Below are 21,344 nucleotides of genomic sequence, written 5' to 3' on the forward strand. Positions count from 1 at the left end.
GGAAGGTTTGCGCATAAACCCCCTGAGGGAACTGAGCCTGAGAGGTGGCCCTGCCCCGATCTCAGCACCAGATCATAATCTCATACTGAATAGCAGCCCTGCCCCCGCCAAAAGCCCTGAGGCTGGAAGCAGCATTTGAATCTCAGACCACAAACACGGGCTGGGAGGATCAGGAGGTGAGGTGGGTGTGAGGAAAATATTCAGAGGTCAAGTCACTGGCTGGGAAAATGCCCAGAAAAGGGAAAAGAAATAAGACTATAGAAGGTTACTTTCTTGGCGAACAGGCATTTCCTCCCTTCCTTTCTGATGAGGAAGAACAATGCTTACCATCAGGCAAAGACACAGAAATCAAGGCTTCTGTGTCCCAGCCCACCCAATGGGCTCAGGCCATGGAAGAGCTCAAAAAGAATTTTGAAAATCAAGTTAGAGAGGTGGAGGAAAAGCTGGGAAGAGAAATGAGAGACATGAAGTCAAAGCATGAACAGCAGATCAGCTCCCTGCTAAGGGAGACCCAAAAAAATGTTGAAGAAATTAACACCTTAAAAACTAGCCTAACTCAATTGGCAAAAGAGGTTCAAAAAGCCAATGAGGAGAAGAATGCTTTCAAAAGCAGAATTAGCCAAATGGAAAAGGAGATGCAAAAGCTCACTGAAGAAAATAGTTCTTTCAAAATTAGAATGGCACAGATGGAGGCTAATGACTTTATGCAAAACCAAGAAATCACAGAACAAAGAGAGAAGAATGGAAAAATGGAAGATAATGTGAAATATCTCATTGGAAAAACAACAGACCTGGAAAACAGATCCAGGAGAGACAATTTAAAAATTATGGGACTACCTGAAAGCCATGATCAAAAGAAGAGCCTAGACATCATCCTTCATGAAATTATCAAGGAAAACTGCCCTGAGATTCTAGAACCAGAGGGCAAAATAAATATTCAAGGAATCCACAGAACACCACCTGAAAGAGATCCAAAAAGAGAAACTCCTAGGAACATTGTGGCCAAATTCCAGAGTTCCCAGGTCAAGGAGAAAATATTGCAAGCAGCTAGAAAGCAACAATTCAAGTATTGTGGAAATACAATCAGGATAACACAAGATCTAGCAGCCTCTACATTAAGGGATCGAAGGGCATGGAACAGTATATTCCAGAAGTCAAAGGAACTAGGACTAAAACCAAGAATCACCTACCCAGCAAAACTGACTATAATACTTCAGGGGAAAAAATGGTCTTTCAATGAAATAGAGGATTTTCAAGTATTCTTGATGAAAAGACCAGAGCTGAAAAGAAAATTTGACTTTCAAACACAAGAATGAAGAGAACCATGAAAAGGTGAACAGCAAAGTGAAGTCATAAGGGACTTACTAAAGCTGAACTGTTTACATTCCTACATGGAAAGACAATATTTGTAACTCTTGAAACATTTCAGTATCTGGGTACTGGGTGGGATTACACATGCACACACGCTCACATACATAGAGACAGAGTGCTCAGAGTGAATTGAAAAGGTTGGGATCATATCTTTAAAACAAAATGAAATCAAGCAGTGAGAGAGAAATATATTGGGAAGAGAAAGGGAGAAATTGAATGGGGCAAATTATCTCTCATAAAAGAGGCAATCAAAAGACTCATTAGTGGAGGGATAAAGAGGGGAGGTGAGAGAAAAACATGAAGTCTACTCTCATCACATTCCACTAAAGAAAAGAATAAAGTGCACACTCATTTTGGTAGGAAAACCTATCTCACAATACAGGAAAGTGGGGGATAAGGGGACAAGCAGGGTGGGGGGGATGATAAAAGGCAGGGCATGAGGAGGAGAGTGCAATTCGAGGTCGACACTCATGGGGAGGGATAGGATCAAAAGAGAATAGAAGTAATGAGGGACAGGATAGGATAGAGGGAAATATAGTTAGTCCTATACAACACAACTATTATGGAAGTCATTTGCAAAACTACACAGATATGGCCTATATTGAATTGCTTGCCTTCCAAAGGGAAGGGGTGGGGAGGGAGGGAGGAAGAGAAGTTGGAACTCAAAGTGTTAGGATCAACTGTCGAGTAATGTTCTTGCCACTAGGAAATAAGAAAAACAGGTAAAGGGGTATAGAAAGCTATCTGCCCCTACAGGACAAAAGAGAAGATGGAGACAAGGGCAGAGAGGGATGATAGAAGAGAGAGCAGATTGGTCATAGGGGCAATTAGAATGCTTGGTGTTTGGGGGGGGAGGGGATAAAAGGGGAGAAAATTTGCAACCCAAAATTTTGTGAAAATGAATGTTAAAAGTTAAATAAATAAATTTAATAAAAAAAAAAATAAAAAAAAATAAAAAAAAATAAAAAAAAATAAAAAAAAAAATAAAAAAAAAAAAAGAATTCCCAGTATCTTTTGAAAGCTCAGTTCAAGTGCGTCCAAGTCCTATTTTCATTACGAGTTGATATGCCGACCATGCAAATCAAATGAGTTTGTAGGTAGTGTGTATATGCTTCGTAATTACTTAGATAAAAGCGTAAATGGCTTTTAGTCCTTTTCAGTGGCATCCCTCCTTCCACGCAGTGGAGATGGTATTGAGACAATCATAGTTTAAGTCATTTTATGAATATTAGCTTAACCGTTGGTAATTTCAGTGTACGATGACTGAGAAATTGCTCTGTTATTGCAAAAAATCCTTAACACCCTTAATGAAGTCACCACAATAAGGGAGAAGACAAAATAAAATTCTAGTGAAACTGAAAGATAGCTTAGAGGGATCGATCATTGTTGGTTTCACTACGTGCTCCAAAGCAACAAGATCCATCTTTCCACATAATTGGCCATCACATACAGCAATGATTACGACAAGTCTTTATAAAAAGACCACCATGAAGATAATTGTTACCTCCATGCCAATAATGTGTTGAATAGAGCAAAGAAGAGACCTTCTGTGAGAAATAAAGAGGTATTTATTCAAATCATAACTTCTTTTGATGTTTAGTGACTTCAGAAGAAAGATGGAAGAAAAGGGGACTCTAGAAGGTATGCTGAAAAACATAACTCACGTTTGAGAAATGAAAGACAACAAAGGCTTTTACGATGATTTAGAATATTTCTCTGTCTGCATGTCTCTTCTGATGATTTTTTTCCAGAAGAATTTGAAGGTAACTACCCAAAGCAAAACAAAACCACACACAAAGAAGAAATGAAATTGGTTATTATGAGAAAAGAAAAGATTGATTCCTGGAAATGACATCAGAATCAGCTGACTACAGTCTGAATATAGACTAGTTTGTTTTTTTTTTTTTAATGGCAAAAATAAACTTCTATTCATAAGGGAATTATATGGTGATATAGATGCCCCAGCATCTATGGTGGTCCAAGCCATGAACAGAGAGCAAGTAAGACCATTGAGTAATATTGAGTACACCCATTTTCATAGATATAGTTGCAGAGAACAGAAGGGTGAAACAAATTGTTGATTAAGGAGCTGCAGAAGTAAGAACACATGTATAGATCTTACGCCATACGATTCAATGAAATAAAATGAAGTGAAGGTGAGCTGATTGGCAAAGGGAAGGAGTAATTATAATTCCTATCTATGTACAAGTGAAACAAAGTGGTCAACTGTGGCTTAATAAGGAGACTTTCTCATGAAAAGTTTTCCTAAAAATTGCAAAACTATCTGTTTTCAAAATGAAAGTTTTAATTAAAACTTCACAATGAAGACATGTTTATTAACTTTTATTCATGTTTCCTTATCATATCTAAATCACTCAGATTACAAGCCTTTGACCCAAAATGCTTAATCATTTCATCTTCCCTGAGTGATTAACACATTCAATACATATATTTTTAAGGCATTTTAGTAGTGTCTTTAAAAAAAATGAAACATTTGCTGTATTGAATGTTGACTGCATTACATTTATCATGTTGGCTCTGGGAGGTCCTTAGAATTAGGCACGTTTTATAAAGGGAGAGAAAGATGCCATAGATATGCAATACCTTTTAAGTTTCTAATCTTAGTTGAAGAAAACACGCATACAAATAGAAACTAATAACTAAATTAGGATGTAATTCTTTATATTATATGTGATGACTTTGCCAAAGATTTCTCTACAGTATTGAATAAAAAAGATGTGTTGATATGGGTATGGCTTTTTGTGTTTATATAGATGTTGAAGACGTTCTAAAAAAAAGCAGAAGGATCACAGAAAGACTGTGTTTTAAGTGTTAAGATGCCAGTACCATGGGAAAACAATCAGAGGAGATAAAACTCATGTCTAAGAACTGGTTAATGAGGAAACAGAATTCATTTTAAAGAATATGAGCGGCACTAGTCACGGGTACATAAAATGTGTTCATTTATGTATGGCTACAACTGAGGACGTAACAGATGGCATAGGATAGTTGATCCATAAAAACATAAGTACATTTGCCTGCATAAAATTTAAGTATCTGGCAATTGTTCTTCCAGTAGAGGTGTTACCTCCGCAAATTTGCATGGAGTGTTTCTTGTGTTAAGAAGAACACCACGGGATTAATCCCATCCACTGTAATCTCCAATTGTAGTGATCTCTCCCTTTTATAAATACTTATGTGTATATCATTCCCTCAATAGTTGTTTATGTGTTATCTTATATTAAAAATGAAATTCCTCTATTTTGCATTGGCTTCCTATTGAGGCTACAGATTCTTCAAGGAGAAAGGGCATGTCTTACACAAAGCCTTTGCAACCTATTGAGGACTTACTATAGTGCAATTAGCATAATTAACATGCACTAGTTGATGATGTAAGTTTTGAACAAGGAAGAAGCTGTAATTTGACTGAAAGCTGACATACTGAAAACTTGCATGCTCTGGGACATTAGACGAAAAAGGGTGCCAGTTTTCCCTGATCACAAATAAAATGAGGCAATTTGTACTGCCAAAGATGGACTCCAACTTATTGCTTCCTTGCTTTACCTTCGAGGGCTCGGTCCACACCTAGTTTTTTGACTGCAGCCTGAAGCCAAAAGCTTTGGAAGGTTAATATTTCCATCAATGTGCTCCTAAAAGAAGGAGGGAAATGAAGACAATGAGTGATAGGGGAGTTAAATGGAAAACAAAACTTATTTCTTTGCTATACTGATTTCTGAAACTTAGAAAAATTTCTGAAACATGAAAATGCAAAAGAAAAAAGTTTCCATAGGAATGAGACTGGCCCTCACAATAATTTCTTAGTTAAGACAAGTAAACTGAAATGAACCAGGTGAAGAGAACACTTTTTTAAAATTAGGAAGTGCTTATGAAAATGTGGGAGGCCGTGATTAGTTTTACATAATTGGGAATGGTCAGTCACTATGTTTTTGGAGCAGAGACAGTAGCATTTATTAAGTGTCTAATATATGCCTAAAATAAAGGCCACAAAGCTAAGAGATTTACAATTATTATCTCTTTTGATTCTTACACCAATCCTGGGAAACAGCTGTTGTTATTATCCCCCAAATGAGAAAGATTAAATGACTTGTATCACACAGATAGCATCTGAGGCAACATTTGATATCAGATCTTTCTAACCCCAGGCTCAACTTTCTATCCATAATTCCTTCAAAGTACCTCTAAGTGGAAAAGAATCTCATCCTCAAAAATTCTGTTTTTGACCACATTGGCTTAAATTTCACTTACTTTATCACGTATGATGGGTACTAGGTTGAAAATATGTTTTGAAGAACATCGCTATTATCCACTTCCATACTTTTTTGGTTGGCATAATGATGAATAGCATACATAATTACATACAAATATGGGAAAGCAACCGAGAATGGAGAAATCTACTTGATGGTAATAAAGTGAACTCTTTAGGAAAATTTGACTGCAATGTTATTCTACGCTTAACTTTGCCTTCATTGTAACAATTTCCAAAAATAATAATAGTAACAATACAATAATTATATATGGAATATGTATTTTGCCATTGAGGGCTCTGGGAAATTGAAAATTTGTTTAAAAAAATCAGACTAGAAAAACTCAAAGTGCTTTAGTCCAAATGTCACCTTGCAACAATTTTAATTTTAGCTTAACTTTCAACTCATGGCAAAATCCACAAATAAATCTTTCGTTTTCTTCTTCTTGTTCTTATTCTTCTACTGCTAGTACTACTGCTAATACTCGTACTCCTGCTACTAGAATTACTGCTACCACTACTATCACAACTACTCGTACTACTTTTACTACTACAATAATAAAATTACTTCTACTGCTAACATGCTGTGAAAAGGAATTCTTTCAAAAATGACAAAGTATAAGTAATCCCTGTCTTGTAGGAACATTTTTCTAGTTGAGTTACAAAGACTTAGAAAAAAGAAATGATAGTTTGATAACAGATGTGAACACCATAATGAATATACACTTAAATCCTAAATTATGTGCTATCTGATGACACGTGGAATTCAGGAGATTAAGAAGTCAAGACAGGTGAAAAGTCCAAAAAGGAGCCTGGGAAAACATTCAGTCAAAAGTCTCTTGAAGTTGAAGAGTAGAGTAGGAGGAGTTGTTGTAGTAGTGGTAGAGGTAGTAGTGGTAGTAGTAGTAGCAGCAACAGTAGTACTATTAGTACTAGTAGTAGGGGTAGCATTGGCAGTAGCATTAGTATTAGTAGTAGTAGTTTTCAGAACGTTTATAATATTGGTGAAAAAAGAGAAACATCATACTGAATATACTTTTCATTAATCAGGGACAAATTATTAATTGCGTAATTTGATTTTAGTTTTATTTTTTTCCTTCTGTAGTTTTTTCTGATCTTCATTATCAATTCGATAAAATGATGTGACTTGCTGTGGAACTACTGTCTGCAATTGATATTTGAGGGAAAGACGAAATTTTGTTGCAGGTATCTGACTTTAGCCTGATAGAAATATGTCCAAATAATTTCTATTACTGATTTCATAAAACAAGATTAGCTTCCAGAGTCTGCAATTTTGGACACTGTGCAAGAATAAGTGCCAAAGCAATAAAAAAAAAATGGATATAAATGAAAAAATTCTAGGGAAGCACAATTAAAAAATAAGATCAGTAACACACAAAAGTTAATGCTACATGCATAAACATAATCCTTTTGAACAGAATTACTGTCCTCAATTTTACAGAAAAGTGGTGGTTCGTGTTTGGAATTTCACTAAAAATATGATACAATCTTTAGTGTTTCAAAAGTTAGTTCAGAGCAGTCTGAGTTGCAACTACTCGGATTGTTCAGCATGGTTACATTCTTGTAAAACATGTAGTGGTAATATGCTCTAGTATCTCAAAAGAGATGTCTGATTTGAATTGTGATATTATTCCTAGCATGACATTGTAGAATTTTTCTTAAGTTTTAGCACTTCAAATAATTTATTCCATTACAGTATTAAAATGGAACATTAGGAATATTGTTAGAACAATAAATTTATCAGTACTTCTGCATTAATGATTTCCCCTATCAATATTTATTGTCAAAATTTCATGCAGTACATAATTTCTTTCAGCAAAGTGAGCCATCTAGCCTAAAAGATGATTTTAAAATTTTATTTGTATAATTTAATTTTTTATTTTATTTTTTATTTAAGATTATTGTCATTTGTTTATTTCATTACGCTTATTTTATTTCACTAATTTATTACATTCATATTAACTTAGAGACTATTATGTCATTATTTTCTTATCATATGTCATATTATTGGTTCTCATGCTCCTTTCTTACATAGCAGAATTTTTACAATAAAGTTAAAAATGTCTACCTGCTGAAAATTCAAATTCCTCAATTATTTTGATCAAAATTACTTTAACTTCCATTTCTGAAAGTTAAATGCTTATCAGATACATTATTTAAAGATCTACCTCTGCTCAGCTTTCTCATTTTCATATTTACATATTTGCTTTTTAAATTGGTTACATTCACTGATTTAACAATTTTTTTCTCTCTTCTATCACAAGAACTTCCTTTTTAGTATCAGCATAAACTCTATTGAAGAGATCAAGAAACTGTACCTGGGCAAGACTCAATAGCTTTTCTTGAAGGATGACTGTCTTTTGGGTGTCTTCATGCTGTAGCTGAAGGAACATATTTGAACACTGAATTTGGGCACGTATTTCTTGGATAAGGTCGTTTTGGACAAGATGTATTTTTGCGTATTTTTTCCCAATATATTTATTTACTTTTAATCTTCAACATGCATTTCCACAAGATTGTGAGTTTTAAATTTTCTCCCCATCTCTCCCCTCCCCCACCCCAAAACAGTGTACATTCTCATGACCCCTTCCCCCAGTCTCCCCTCCCTTGTATCACACCCCTTCCTTCCCATATCTCTATATTCTCTCTTTTCCAGTAGGGCAAGATACATTTCTATACCCCATACAGTTTTCTACACCCCATTACCTGCATTTCTTATTTCCCAGTTATGTGAAAAAACAATTCACAAGAGTCATTTCTAAAACTCCTCAAAACTGATTGTTTGTAATTACTTCCTCCTCCCATTTACCCTCCCTTCTGTCATCTCCCAAACCCTACTTATCCCTTTCCCCCGTACTTTCCTGTAGTGTAAGATAAATTTTCATGCCAAATTGAGTTTGCATGTTCTTCCCTCTTTAAATCAAACGTGATGAGAGCAAGCTTCACTTTTTTCCTCTCACCTCTGCCTTACCTTAATTTTATTTATTTAGATATCATCCCTTCCTATTTAAGTCAATCTCTGCCCTCTCTCCCTCTCTCTCTCTCTTCTCTCTCTCTCTCTCTCTCTCTCTCTCTCTCTCTCTCTCTCTCTCTCTCTCTCTCTCTCTCTCTCTCTCTCTCCCTCTCTCTCCATATATACATATATATTTACTTATGTGTGTGTGTGTATGTGTGTGTATAATCCCTTCCACTACCTAAATACTGAGAAGAGTTTCAAGAGTTACAAATATTATCATTCCGTGTAAGAATGTAAATATTTCAGGTTAGTATATAACTTATGATTTCTCTTCACTGTTTACCTTTTTATACTTCTCTTGATTCTTGTGTTTGAAAGTCTAATTTTCTATTCAGCTCTGGTCTTTTCGTCAAGAATGCTTGAAAGTCCTCGATTTCATTGAATGACCATTTTTTTCTCTTAAAGTGTTATATTCAGTTTCACTTCCTAGGTGATCTTTAAGTTTAGTCCTATTTTCTTTGACATCTGCAATATCATATTGCAAGCACCTTGATCCCGTAATGTAGAAGCTTCCAGATCCTGTGTTGTCCCCATTGTATTGCTGCAATACTCAAATTGATTCTTTCTGGCTGCTTGAAATATTTTCTCTTTGACCTGGGATCTCTGGAATTTGCCTACAATATTCCTAGGTGGGTTTTTTTTTCAAGTCACTTTCAGGAAGTGATTGGTGGATTCCTTCAGTATTTATTTTGCCCACTGGTTCCCGAATATCAGGGCAAGTTTCCTTGATAATTTCATGAAAGATGATGTCTAGGCTCTATTTTTGATCATGGCTTTCAGGTAGTTCCTTAATTTTTAAGTTGTCTCTCCTGGACCTGTTTTCCAGGTCAGTTGATTTTCCAGTGAGATATTTCACATTATCTTCTTTACTTTTCATTGTTTTGGTGGTGTTTTGTAATTTTTTGGTTTCTCATCAAGTCAATAGCTTCCATCTGCTCCTTTCTGATTTTTCAAGGACTATTTTCTTCAGTGAGATTTGGAACCTCCTTTTCCATTTCACTAATTGTGCTCTTTAAAGCATTCTTCTCCTCATTGGCTTTTTGGGCTTCTTTAGCCATTTGAGGTAGTCTATTTTTAAAGGTGCTAAATTTTTCAGTATTTTTTTGGTTGTCTTTTCGCAAGCTGTTGACTCGTTTTTCATGATGTTCTTGCATTACGCTCATAACACTTCCCAATTTTCCTCCACCTCTCTTAGCTGATTTTGAAAATCATTTTTGACCTCTTATATGGCCTGAGACCACTGCATATGTATTTTAGAGGTTTAGGATGTAGAAGACTTGACTTCCCTTGATGGTATGCATTGTTGTTCCTCATCCAAAGAATGGAAGAAATACCCGTTCACAAAGAAAATAGTCTTTTATACTCATGGTTTTTCCCTTGTTTGAACTTTTCCCCAGCCAGTTTCTTGACTTTTGAATCCTTTTTCAAGAGGAGGGTCTACTCTGGTTACATGTAAGTTCTCAGTTCCTGCGAGGTGGCAAAAACAAGGGGGAGGGATTGATTCCTCTCCTGGCCTCTGGTCTGGTCAGTGAGCAGTATTCCCTCTACAGAGACTCCACTAGCTCCACCACACCAGCTACCATTCCTTCTAACCCCAAGGTCCCCACTCAGGATTGAGATCCACATCAGTTTCTCAATTCACCCAGGGGTTTAGGCCAGGGCTCCAACAATGGAAGATGCAGCTGCAAGGGTCCTGCACCTAGACTGCTGCATTCCCTTCTCACCCAAATGAAAGAGCTTTCTCACTGACCTTTGAAGCTGTCTTTGGCATTTGTGAGTTGAGGAATATGGGACCTGCAGCTGCTGCTAGTGCTTTCTTGAGGCCTGCTCCAGTCTTGTCCCTGTCACTGTGCTACCTATTCTGTGGTTCACTCTGCACAGCATGACAGACCTTTTCTGTGGACTTCAAGGCTACTCAGGGCTGGAAATCTCTTTCAATCTGACATTTTGTGGCTTGTGCTGCTCTCGAGTTTGTTTAGATTTAATTTTTACACGTATCTAATGGGCTGTGGGAGGAGAGTGCTAGAGGTGCGTGCTTCTACTCCAGCAGCTTGACCATGCCCCTTTGACAACGCATTTGATCGGTTCATCCTTTTCCTGTCAATTGTGTTTTCAAATTCCTTTTGCCTTCTGTTTTGCATGGTGTAATTCTCTCTGTATGCTTTCTCAAATGAATGTCTTTTTTCTGAGGGAATCATGTACATGGTACACCTCTTTTTCTAACCTAGTGGTTATGTTCACCTTTAGAGAGCTCTTAACAAAGGGAACCACGGTTTTCTCTTAGGCTAGAAAAGTCATGACTTAGTTTGTGTTGTAAACGAAGCTATTCTTCACGTTGTCCCTGAAAGGAATGTTCAAGAGTTCTCTCTGATGTCCCATTTGGCTCATGAGCATGAACAGCAAAAATCAGAAGGGAACAGTATGATGCAATTTCTTTCTCTAGACTGCTGTCCTTCCCTTTGCATTGTTTAATTTAGAGTTCAGCGCTGCATTCCCAGTTGTCAGAACTTTTATTTTTTCCACCCTAGTGGAATATGAATTTAATTAATGCTTCTTTATTCAGTTGTAATTCCTTTTGAAGTTCATCATTCTTTGCTTTTAAAACTTCAATGTCTTCTACATATTGATTTTATTTTTCCTGATCCTTAATTGTTTCTGCGTCTACATCCACTTTGAACATGGCAAATTCATCCTGTATGATTCCATTTTTATCCAAAAGATATTTTTCTTTTTCATTCCTAACAGGAACCCAAACATAATAAACAGAAAATATGTTAGTGAAAATAAATTCATGAATTATGAGTTTTGCTTAGAAATTCAAAATCAACCCCAGGAGGCCAAGATGGATAGTGTTTTCGGTAAACTGAGGAAGTTTCTTCTATTTCACATTTCTGTCAGACTCAATTTTCCTAAAGAACAGGTCTTAAAAGTGCTTCATCAGTCAGAAAATATGGACTGTAATTTTAAGCCCACAAAGCTGTCTGCTTTCGGTATATTTGATTTCTTTTGCACTATCCATTCTATCCCACACGGATTAGTCACGATGTTACAATAAAAATAGCAAAACCTAATTATTTATGTGGGCCTTCTACGGTTTTTCAAAAGTACTTTCAAAACATCATGTCACCTAAAACTTTGATGAACCTTTTGAGAGACATATTTGTAGTCATCCTCCCCATTTTGCTGATGAGGATTTATGAATGAAGTATCCCACACCAGAGACAACATTTTTTAGGCTTGCTTACCATGAGGAACCAGATGATAGTCACAGTCCCTATGAAGTGACATGCCTTTAGCGACCCTTTATTATTGTGATAAGTTGATGGAGATCTCACATTTTCAAACTTTTTATTAAGCAATCGTCTCTGTTTTCATCAACTATTAATTATCTCTGGGACATTACCAGTCTATGAGAGACTTATACAAGTTCACATACTTGAAGGTGGGAGGGAAAGATTGGGATGGAAAGCAAGGCAAATGGACCTGGCAGTACAAATCACACCTTCCTGTTGGATGCAACAAATACTCCATAAAGAGAACAGTTCTGGTCTTTCAAGGAACAGGTGTGCCACCTACACAGAGAGATGGAAAAGGGACACTAACCTGAACGTGAATCCCTGCTATCAGAAGAGCTCGAGTTGCTGCTGCTGCTACCCCAGCCTGAGGAGCTGCTGCCACCGCCGTCACTGCTGCTGCTCTTCTGGCTCAACCTTGTGCCCCGCACTCCCCCGCCCCCCGCATGTCCTTGGACACTTGTGTTTTCACAGTGTGACATTTCCTGGGTCTCTTTCCCACACCATAACGTATTTTTCTATTTCTCTCAGGATTGATGCTTTTAGTGTTTCAAAATCAATTTCTATGTCATCAGAATTAGAATTCAGTAAAGATGGCTCTCCTAACTCTGTTATATGGACGACTCACACAAGTTTATCTCTGCGGCGTTTGTTGATAGCCAAGCTTAACTGCCTTTTTTCATCATAGTTCCTAGGCTTAGCATTATCTTCCTCCGCAGATTTATTGCCAACATTTGTTCCTTGAAATGTTTGGCAGGCTATTTTTCAGCTTTTTCTGTAGTTGTTTGCTTAATTTTTTTTCCTCTCACTTTCATCTTTATTGATACATTTTTTTTTTGTTTCTTTCTGCTTCTCTCTTTTAGATCTTTTATTCTTTTTCTTCAGCTTTTGGTAAGGTCCTTCAGACAGAACTTGCAGGTGTTGATGAACACATTTAAGCTGCTCCTGCAGTTTTTCACTCTCTCATCAGGAGACTCTCCAAAAGAGTTGTCTTCAAAGGAAGCATCTGCTGGGGATGGAAGCTCAATTCCAGGTGGACAGTCTCGGGTGGGTAAAGGTGGGAACTTCTAAATCTTAGAGTTCTCACGAGACCCCCCAGGAAACGACTGGGAATCGAGGTGAACCGAGCTATCTCGTGTATTTCCGCCTCTTCCCGTGAGAAACGTGATGGGAGAGAGCTCTCCCCGCCCTCGACATTGTTCCAGATCTGGGCACACTATTGTTATCTAACAGCCCGGAATTCAGAAGCAAACTATGCTGCTGGAGGGTTTAAGTAGGATCAGGAAAGCCTGAAAGCTCTCTTGGGCGGAGGGACACGGAGTGGTGAGGACAACAAGGCTCAGCTTTTCCTCTCTCTTCTCTCCCCTCCCCCTCTCTCCCCACTTATACTTCTACTTCCAATCTCTTATTGTAAGATCTTTGCCTCCTTGGGAGATTCTTCGTTCCCTCCTAAGGAAGAATTCCCCTGCACTTGTAAGTAGACCCTGAAATAAAGCTCAACCCTTGTTCGACTCTGGAACGTCCTTTCTCTCATACGAGCATCCGGTTTGGCCAACCGAAGACCTCGGGATAGAGGTAAGAAGACTCGGGTAGCCCTCAGGCCTCTAGGCCTGGCAAGCATCACTGCTACTTTCTCTACAGAATGCTTTGGTGACATCCTTTTCTATATAGCACATAGACATTCTTGCAATGGGTTCATCTGTGATCTTGGAAACTGAATCTCAAAAACATCTGAAGTGTTCTTGCCATCACTACCACCTCAAGATCTGGTGGGTTATACTTGCAGCAATTCATAAACATTAACTGAACATCTGCAGCAAATTCACGTGCATCCTTACATTTCTGGTTATACCTTTTTCTTTAGTTGTGCCAAGGTCCATTGGATTTTTGACAACATCATTGTACTTATGGAGTCCTAGAGCAGTACTGGCAACAGGCTTATGGAAAGGTCAAGTATATGCTACTTCGTCCTTTGAAAACATTTCTTCAAGAATTTCATTACGGTATTTTAATTACTCAGTTAATTTAACATGTTCCCAACTCTATATTTTTGCTGAGAATCTGGTATGATATTCTTCACTACTTTTTCTATTACAAGTGGTATTTTAGCAGATTTGTGCTCAACCAGGCTTGATGAAGATTCACTACTTGCTATATCTATCCACGTTATACAGGTTGTAGTATCTGCTTTCCTTTTCATACCCCTTTTCACTTATGTTACAGCTTGTGTGTTATAGCTTGGTGGAGCTAGTTTAGCAATGTGCAATGCAGAAAATAACGTCTGAGGACATAGAGGAGATGGAATCACTTGCTGTTTAGCTACCTTTTCTGATGCCTTAGGGAATGGTTTTTCTTTCATAGTGGAAACTCCTGAAGATTGTTGAGTACCTTTTCATTTTTTTTCCTTTCCACCTGCCACTAGTTGTTCTGAAGGCATTTGAGACAGTTTTTGCAGAAACAGTTTCTCTAAGACTTGTGTCATTAGAACAATGTCATCACCTGGCTTGCAAAACAATTGCAAAACAATATTTTCAAGTCTTCTATACATTCTGAGGCTTCCGCATAGTATTTATGTTCCAAGAGCTTTAGGAGGCTGTAATAATCTGGGAGAGTGAGCTTGGCCGCATCCACAGTCTGCTGGAAGGGTAAAGAGAAACTGTGCTGCCATAGAGCCTTCAGGACAACCTTCTGCAGTTACTGCAGTTGGTTTGTGAGGAGGACAGTCTTTCTGGCATTTATGTACTCTGGTGGAAGGGGGTTGGCAATAGCCATCTGTTGGCTTGACAGAGACATTCTGAACAGTTTTTTCCTGATGGAGTGTTGTCTTCCATGTATTTGTATCGCCACTCACCCATCGGCGTTACTGCTCACTCGAAATGGTGACCAGCCTGAGTCATTTTGGAAGTAGTAGCTTCTATTTCTTTGTTCACTCATGGAGGCTTATTCAGAATTCCATCTTGCAAAGAACTGACACTCAGACCCTGCCTTTGTCTTTGAGTGTCATTTTGCTCTTCAACCTGGGCAGAACAATATTGTAAAGTTTTTCATCACTTTTTTCTTTAGAATTCTGCAGAGACATTTTAACTTTAACTGGAATATAGAATGTGAAAAAGGATGGAAAAGAGATAAAAATTCTAAGAAAAGGAGGCTATTGAAAACGAAAGGGAATAAGGATATCATTTCAAAATTGTAAGGGACCCTCAACAACTATTCAGTCCAATTCATATCCATTGCTAGGTGTGTAACAGAAGTGCAGTTTACTCTTTTAGAAATATAGATTGTGAGAGCAGAAAGGGATACTAGCGATGAGTTAGCACGTCATGGAATAAATGAGGAATCAGAGGCCTGAAACAGGAAGCCATTTGTTGAAAATCATGTGGATAGCAATGGACTGAGGTAGGACTCAAAATCTGGTAAAAGTCACAGTCAGACGCAGATTTTGGACAATTTGTGTATGTACACATGCATATGTTTCTGTGTACATATATATAGGGGAACAGATATACACATATACACATATGCATATATACATATATATGCATGTGTGTGTATAGATATCTATATATATATATATAGATATATAGATATATACATATATAATGTAGGTATTCGGCAATTGTTCTTCCAGCAGAGGTACTAACTTAGCAAATTTATATGGAATATTTTTGGAGTTGGAAACCCAGTAATGGATCAACATCACCTGCGCTAATCTCCAACTATAATAATCTCTCCTTTATATAAATACTTACAGGTATAGCATTTATTTAATACTTCTTTAAATTCTACCTTGTATAATAAATGAACTTCCTCTGTTTTGTATTGGCTTCCCAGTGAGATTGAAAATTCTTCAAGGTAAGAGGCCATGTCTTACACCAAGTCTTTGTAACCTGTTCAGAATCTATCATAGTACTATTTGCATAATTAACAGTCACTGGTTGATGAAATAAGTTTTGATGAAGAAAGTAACTATCATTAAACTGAAGTCTTACATAGTGAACATTTTCATCATCAGGAAAATTAGACAAGAAATGGTGCCACTTTCCCCTGAGTGTGAATTAAATGACCAATTTCATGTTGTCAGAGATGGACTCTAAATTGTTGCTTCCTTGCTATGCCTTCGCACCTAAGACCATATATGAAGGCAGATCTTTGAAAGTCTAGGTTCAAATCTCTATACAAAATTCCCCAATGTATCTCCGAAAATTCTCACCATCCAAAGTTCTCTTTTTGACTGCTTTGACATAGATTTTGCTTAGTTTTCCACGTACGATGGATACTAGGTTGAAACTGTGTTTTGAACGTTATCAGAAATATCTATTTCTATAATTTTGGGCTGGTATCATGATAAATAGCCTACTACATAATACATGTAACTGTGGGAAAGCAACTGATTATGGAGAAAGGCATTTTATAGTAATAAAAGGAGCAGGTTGTGAGACTTTGACTGCCATGTTATTCTACGATTAACTTCACATTCATCGTAACAATTTCTAATACTAAAAATGTTGAGAATGAAATAATTTTATACTGAATTTCTATTTTGCCACTGGGTCTCTGGGAAATTGAAAATGCATAAAAAATAAGACCAGAAAAACAAAAAAATGCTTTAGGCCCATTATTGCCTTAGAACAAATTTAATGTTGGGTAAACTTTCAATTCATGATAAAATCGACAAATAAACATTTACTTTCCTTGTTCTTATTTTTCTACTACTAGTACTACTACTGCTAGAACAACTACTACAACTTCTTTTACTATTACAGTAATAACACTTACTTATACTGCCAACACTCTGGGAAAAGTAAGCTCTATTGAGTAAATGAAGAATAAATAATTCTTGTCCTCAAGGAACCACAATCTAGTTGAAAAAAACAGACTTAGAATCAGGACATGATAATTTGTTAACAGATGTGAACACCATAAGGCAATCAGTATAAAGTTAACCACTAAATTATGGTTTGTCCAAATCTAAGTGGAATTCAGGAGATTAAGAATTCAATAGGTATGAAAAGTTCAAAAAGTGTTATGGCAAAAGAATCATACTTTTGTAATTCAAAGGCACCTTGAAGTGAAGAGTAGATAGGTTTTAGATAGGTATACTAAATAGGGAAGTGTAACTAAGTGAGAAGAAGAGGGTGCTGAACGTATGGAGCTGGAAATCAGCATGATGAGGTCACTTTGATTAAGGTAGAAGATAATAATGAGATTCTCTACCTAATTACTTTCATTCTCAATGGCATTTTGCATGTGTAGTTTATATATTTACAAATTTTGACGAAATGACATTTTGCTTTTATTCAAGGAGTAGTTCGAAGAGAAGGAGACAAATAATTTCTACTTCACAGTGCTGTTTGGGGGAATAAATCAGGAAATAAATGTAAAGGTCTTTCTAAATATGAAGTATGATAGAAATGATTTACTTATTATTGGCAGTTGGAAAAACACCTGATTCTTTGTGTAAGGCTAGAAAAACAAAATTGGCAACCACATAAAGAGTGAATGCTGTGAAATGATTAAATATTGGGTGGGGCTAGGATGGAGGAGTAGGAAGATGCATATACTTTAGCACTTCCCCTACAGCCCACAAAATAACGGTAAAAAGGTCCCTCCACAAAGTGTAGAGCAACAGAAGTCTCAGAACAACAGAGCAAAAGAGGTTTCCAGTCAAAGGCAACCTGCAGGCTTACAGGAAAGGTCTATCTCACAGGACGCTGAGCAGAGCAGAGCTCAACCCTGGCCACGCGGCACTGGGAGGAAGAGGACCTGAAGAGACCTCTGGGAAGAGCTCCTAACAGGGAGGATCCCACTTACTTCAACCCACAAGCAACACAGAAATCACCCAAAGTCAATGGGGGAGGGATTTCCCAGCTGAGGAGAGGTAAAGGGATTTCTTCAGCAATAGCCCAAAGTGATGGCAGAGGCCAGGAGCAGACACGGGAAGCCACAGAGGGTGGGAAGTAACCTGGGTCCATTGTTCAAGAAGCTCAACTGAAAGCCTCTGGCAGTAGGGAGCAGCTGATCTAAACGTCATCCCTGAGCGATAGTAAATGGCTGTGAAAGTGCCCCAAAAAGGGAACAAATGTAAGACCATCAAAGGTTACATTCTTGGTGACCAGCTGTCTCCTCCCATCCTTTCAGACAAGAAAGAACAAGACTTACTGTCACAGGAAGTTAAGACCTCTGCCTCCAGGGCCTCCAAACTGAACTTAAAGTAGACTCAGGCAATGGAAAAACTCGAAAAGCAAGGTAGCACCTGGTTCAAGGACAACCACAAAAATGCTGAGGAAAATAAAACCTTTATAAAGAGACTGACTCGATTGAGAAAAGAGGTCCAAAAAGCCAGGGAGGAGAAGGAGGCAATAAAAAGTTGAATTAGGCAAAAGAAGGAGAAGGTTCAAAAGCTCAGTGAGCAAAACAGTTCTCTGAAACAGAGAACTGAGTTCAGGGAAATGAATGAGTGTAAGATAAACCGAGCAGTTGGAAAACAAACAAAAAAGAGTTTGAAAAAATACAAGATAATGTGAAACACCTCAATGGAAACGCAAATAACCTGGAAAATAGATCCTGGGAAGACGATATAAAAATTATTGGACTACCTGAAAGCCATGATCAAAAAAGGAGCCTAGACATTATCTTCCATGAAATTATTGAGGAAAACAGTGCTGATATTCTAGAACGAGAGGACTAAATAAACATTGAAAGAATCCACCTACCACCTCCAGAAAAACACCCGAAAAGAGAAACTCCTAGGAAGATCATGGCAAATTTCAGAGTTCCAAGGTCATGTAGGAAATTCAGCAATCAGCTAGAAAGAAAGAATTCGAGTGTTGTGGAAATACAATCAGGATAACACAAGATGTGTTAGCTTCATCATTAAGGGATTGAAGGGTTAGGAAAAGCATATTCTAGAAGTCAAAGGAACTGCGATTAAAACCAGGAATGAGCTACCCAGCAAAACTGAGTATAATACTTCAGGAGAACAAATGGTCATTCAGTGATATAGAGGACTTTGCAGCATTCATGTTGAAAAGACCTGAATTGTACAGAAAATTTGACTTTCAAACACAAAAATCAAGAGAAGCTTCAAAAGATAAACAGGAAAGAAAAGTCATAAAAAAACTCTCTAAATCTGAAGTGTTTATCTTCCTACTTGGAAGGAAATTATTTGTAACTCTTGAGACTATTCTCAGTGTTTGGGTAGGTGGAAGGATTGTATACACATGCACACATGCACACACACACACGCATTGACAAAGAGTACAGGCTGTGTTGAATCAGAAGAGAGGATATCTACAAAAATAATATATAGAAAAAACCGGAAGTGTGAGGGAGTAACATACTGGGAGGAGAAAGGAAGAAATGCAATGGGATGGGCTATAACTCATAAAGAGATAAAGAAAAATCTAGTTCAATGGAGGAGAAAAGGGAGAAGAGGACAGGGGGTAAGTGATGCTACTCTCACTACATTCGTCTAAAGGAGGGAAATTAAATGCTCACTCAAATTGGTATAAAAATCTCTGTTATACTAGAGGAATGTAGCGCAGGAGGCAACAAGAGGGGTGAGGGGAATGATAGAAGGGAGGGCAAATGGAAGAAGGGAATAACTAGAAATAAACACTTTTGGGAAGGAAGAAGGTTAAATGAAGGAATAAAACATAACGGGAAATAGAACAGGATACAGGGAAATATAGTTAGTATTAGAAAACATGATTATTATAGAAGTCTTCTTCAAAGCGGCCTGTATTTACTCTGTATTAAATTATTTGCCTTCTCATGGGGATGAGTAGGGAGGGAGGGAGGGAGAGAAGGAGAGAGGGATGGAAAGAAGGTTGAATTCAAAGCAGTAGAAAGGAATGCTGATAATTATTATTGCATATAACCCATAAACAGGTAACACAGGTAGTGAGGTAAAGAAATTTATCTTGCCCTACAAGATAAGACAGAAGATGGGGAAAAGGGAAGGGTGTGGTGTGATGGAAGGGAGGGCTCATTGAGTGAAGGGGTAATCAGAATGCAGGGAATTAGTGGGTGGGGGGACGGGAGAGATAGGGAGAATAATTGGACATGTTACAAAGTGATGTTAAAGCAGTTAACATTAAAACAATTGACAGAATTAATTACTGAGACTACACCAGAGACATCGTTAGATTGGGGAAATGCATTTTATTCTAAACCTCCTAGAGTCAGGTAACCTGGGGTAAAATGGGCATTGATGGAAAGGTTAAGGTTTGATTGGTAAACTTGTTTTTATGATCGTTATTTAAGTGGGAACTAAAACAGGTATAGAACGGCATGGAAGTCACTTAAGACTTCTCTCAAAAGATGTGCCTTAGCCAATGTGAAATTATAGTCATAACTGAAACCGTGGTCATTGCAACTTGCTATTTGAAGATGCTATGAGACTACTAAGTGACTGTTATTCTGAATCTAACTCCATATATGGATAGCAAAATAGTAATCTGAGCCTCCAATCCATGATGCCATTAAGCCTGTATAGGAATTGAAAAAGGTGATCTCATGGGAAGGGTGGGAGAGCGGCTGTACAGCCTGGGCTGAGGTAGGATTCTCCTGACTCAGTTTCCCCACTGATAGCTGGCAGACTCGAAGCCTCAGTGAATGCAAGTTGACAATCTATTCCTGCCTGAAACTGACAGGAATTTGGGGAGATTTGTTTTTCGCTGCAATGTCCTAACACTTAGTGGCAATTTCCTCTAGTCAAAAGGGTGGTAAGCCTAATACGAGATCAATTAAATTATAGCTTGTTGGTAGGGGAACATCCAAGGTCAAGTCTAAAATTAAGCTATTAGGCTTAGGAGTTTAGAACAACAACAGTAAGCTAAGGTCGTCTACTTCTTAGTAGGAATGTGGAGACAATTAGGACAAGGGCTTGTGAAGTTAGCATACATAGTTATCATTAGTATCTCAGTTGGATACTGCTAAAAAAAATTACATTGCGGTGTACATTGTGAACACTTTAAAAGAGATATCACCCGACCAAAGTTGGGAATTGTTTTGTGTGATATGAAATATGTTACAAATGAAAAATTAAAAAAATTATTAAATATAATATAATTTAATATATTAAAATTCAAGTGTACAGTTGGTGGAGTTTTTATGTCTGGCTTTATGTGAGTGTAAATGACAGGCATAGTGTTCAGAAAATTTATAATATTGATGAAATAAAGGAAATAGCACACTCAACACACTTTCCGTTAACCAGTGAGAAATTACAGATTTTATGCATACATACATTACTTTTCCTTTGATCTAATTTCTTCTGTAGTTTTTTCTTATTTTCAAAATCAGTTCGATAAAATGATGCAACTTGTGAAACTACTGTCATGGACTGATATCACAAAGAATCAGCAAGTTCTTGTTG

At 37.4% G+C, this 21,344-nt stretch overlaps 1 pseudogene; it reads right to left on the reverse strand.

Annotated features, from left to right (window-relative positions):
* Window positions 1-4,055: 4,055 nt before the first annotated feature.
* On the reverse strand, window positions 4,056-13,845 carry LOC140522464 (bromodomain testis-specific protein-like; annotated as a pseudogene).
* Window positions 13,846-21,344: the final 7,499 nt, after the last annotated feature.

The sequence above is a fragment of the Notamacropus eugenii genome, chromosome 2 (assembly GCF_028372415.1).
Source record: "Notamacropus eugenii isolate mMacEug1 chromosome 2, mMacEug1.pri_v2, whole genome shotgun sequence".
In the NCBI taxonomy this organism is placed as follows: Eukaryota; Metazoa; Chordata; class Mammalia; order Diprotodontia; family Macropodidae; genus Notamacropus; species Notamacropus eugenii.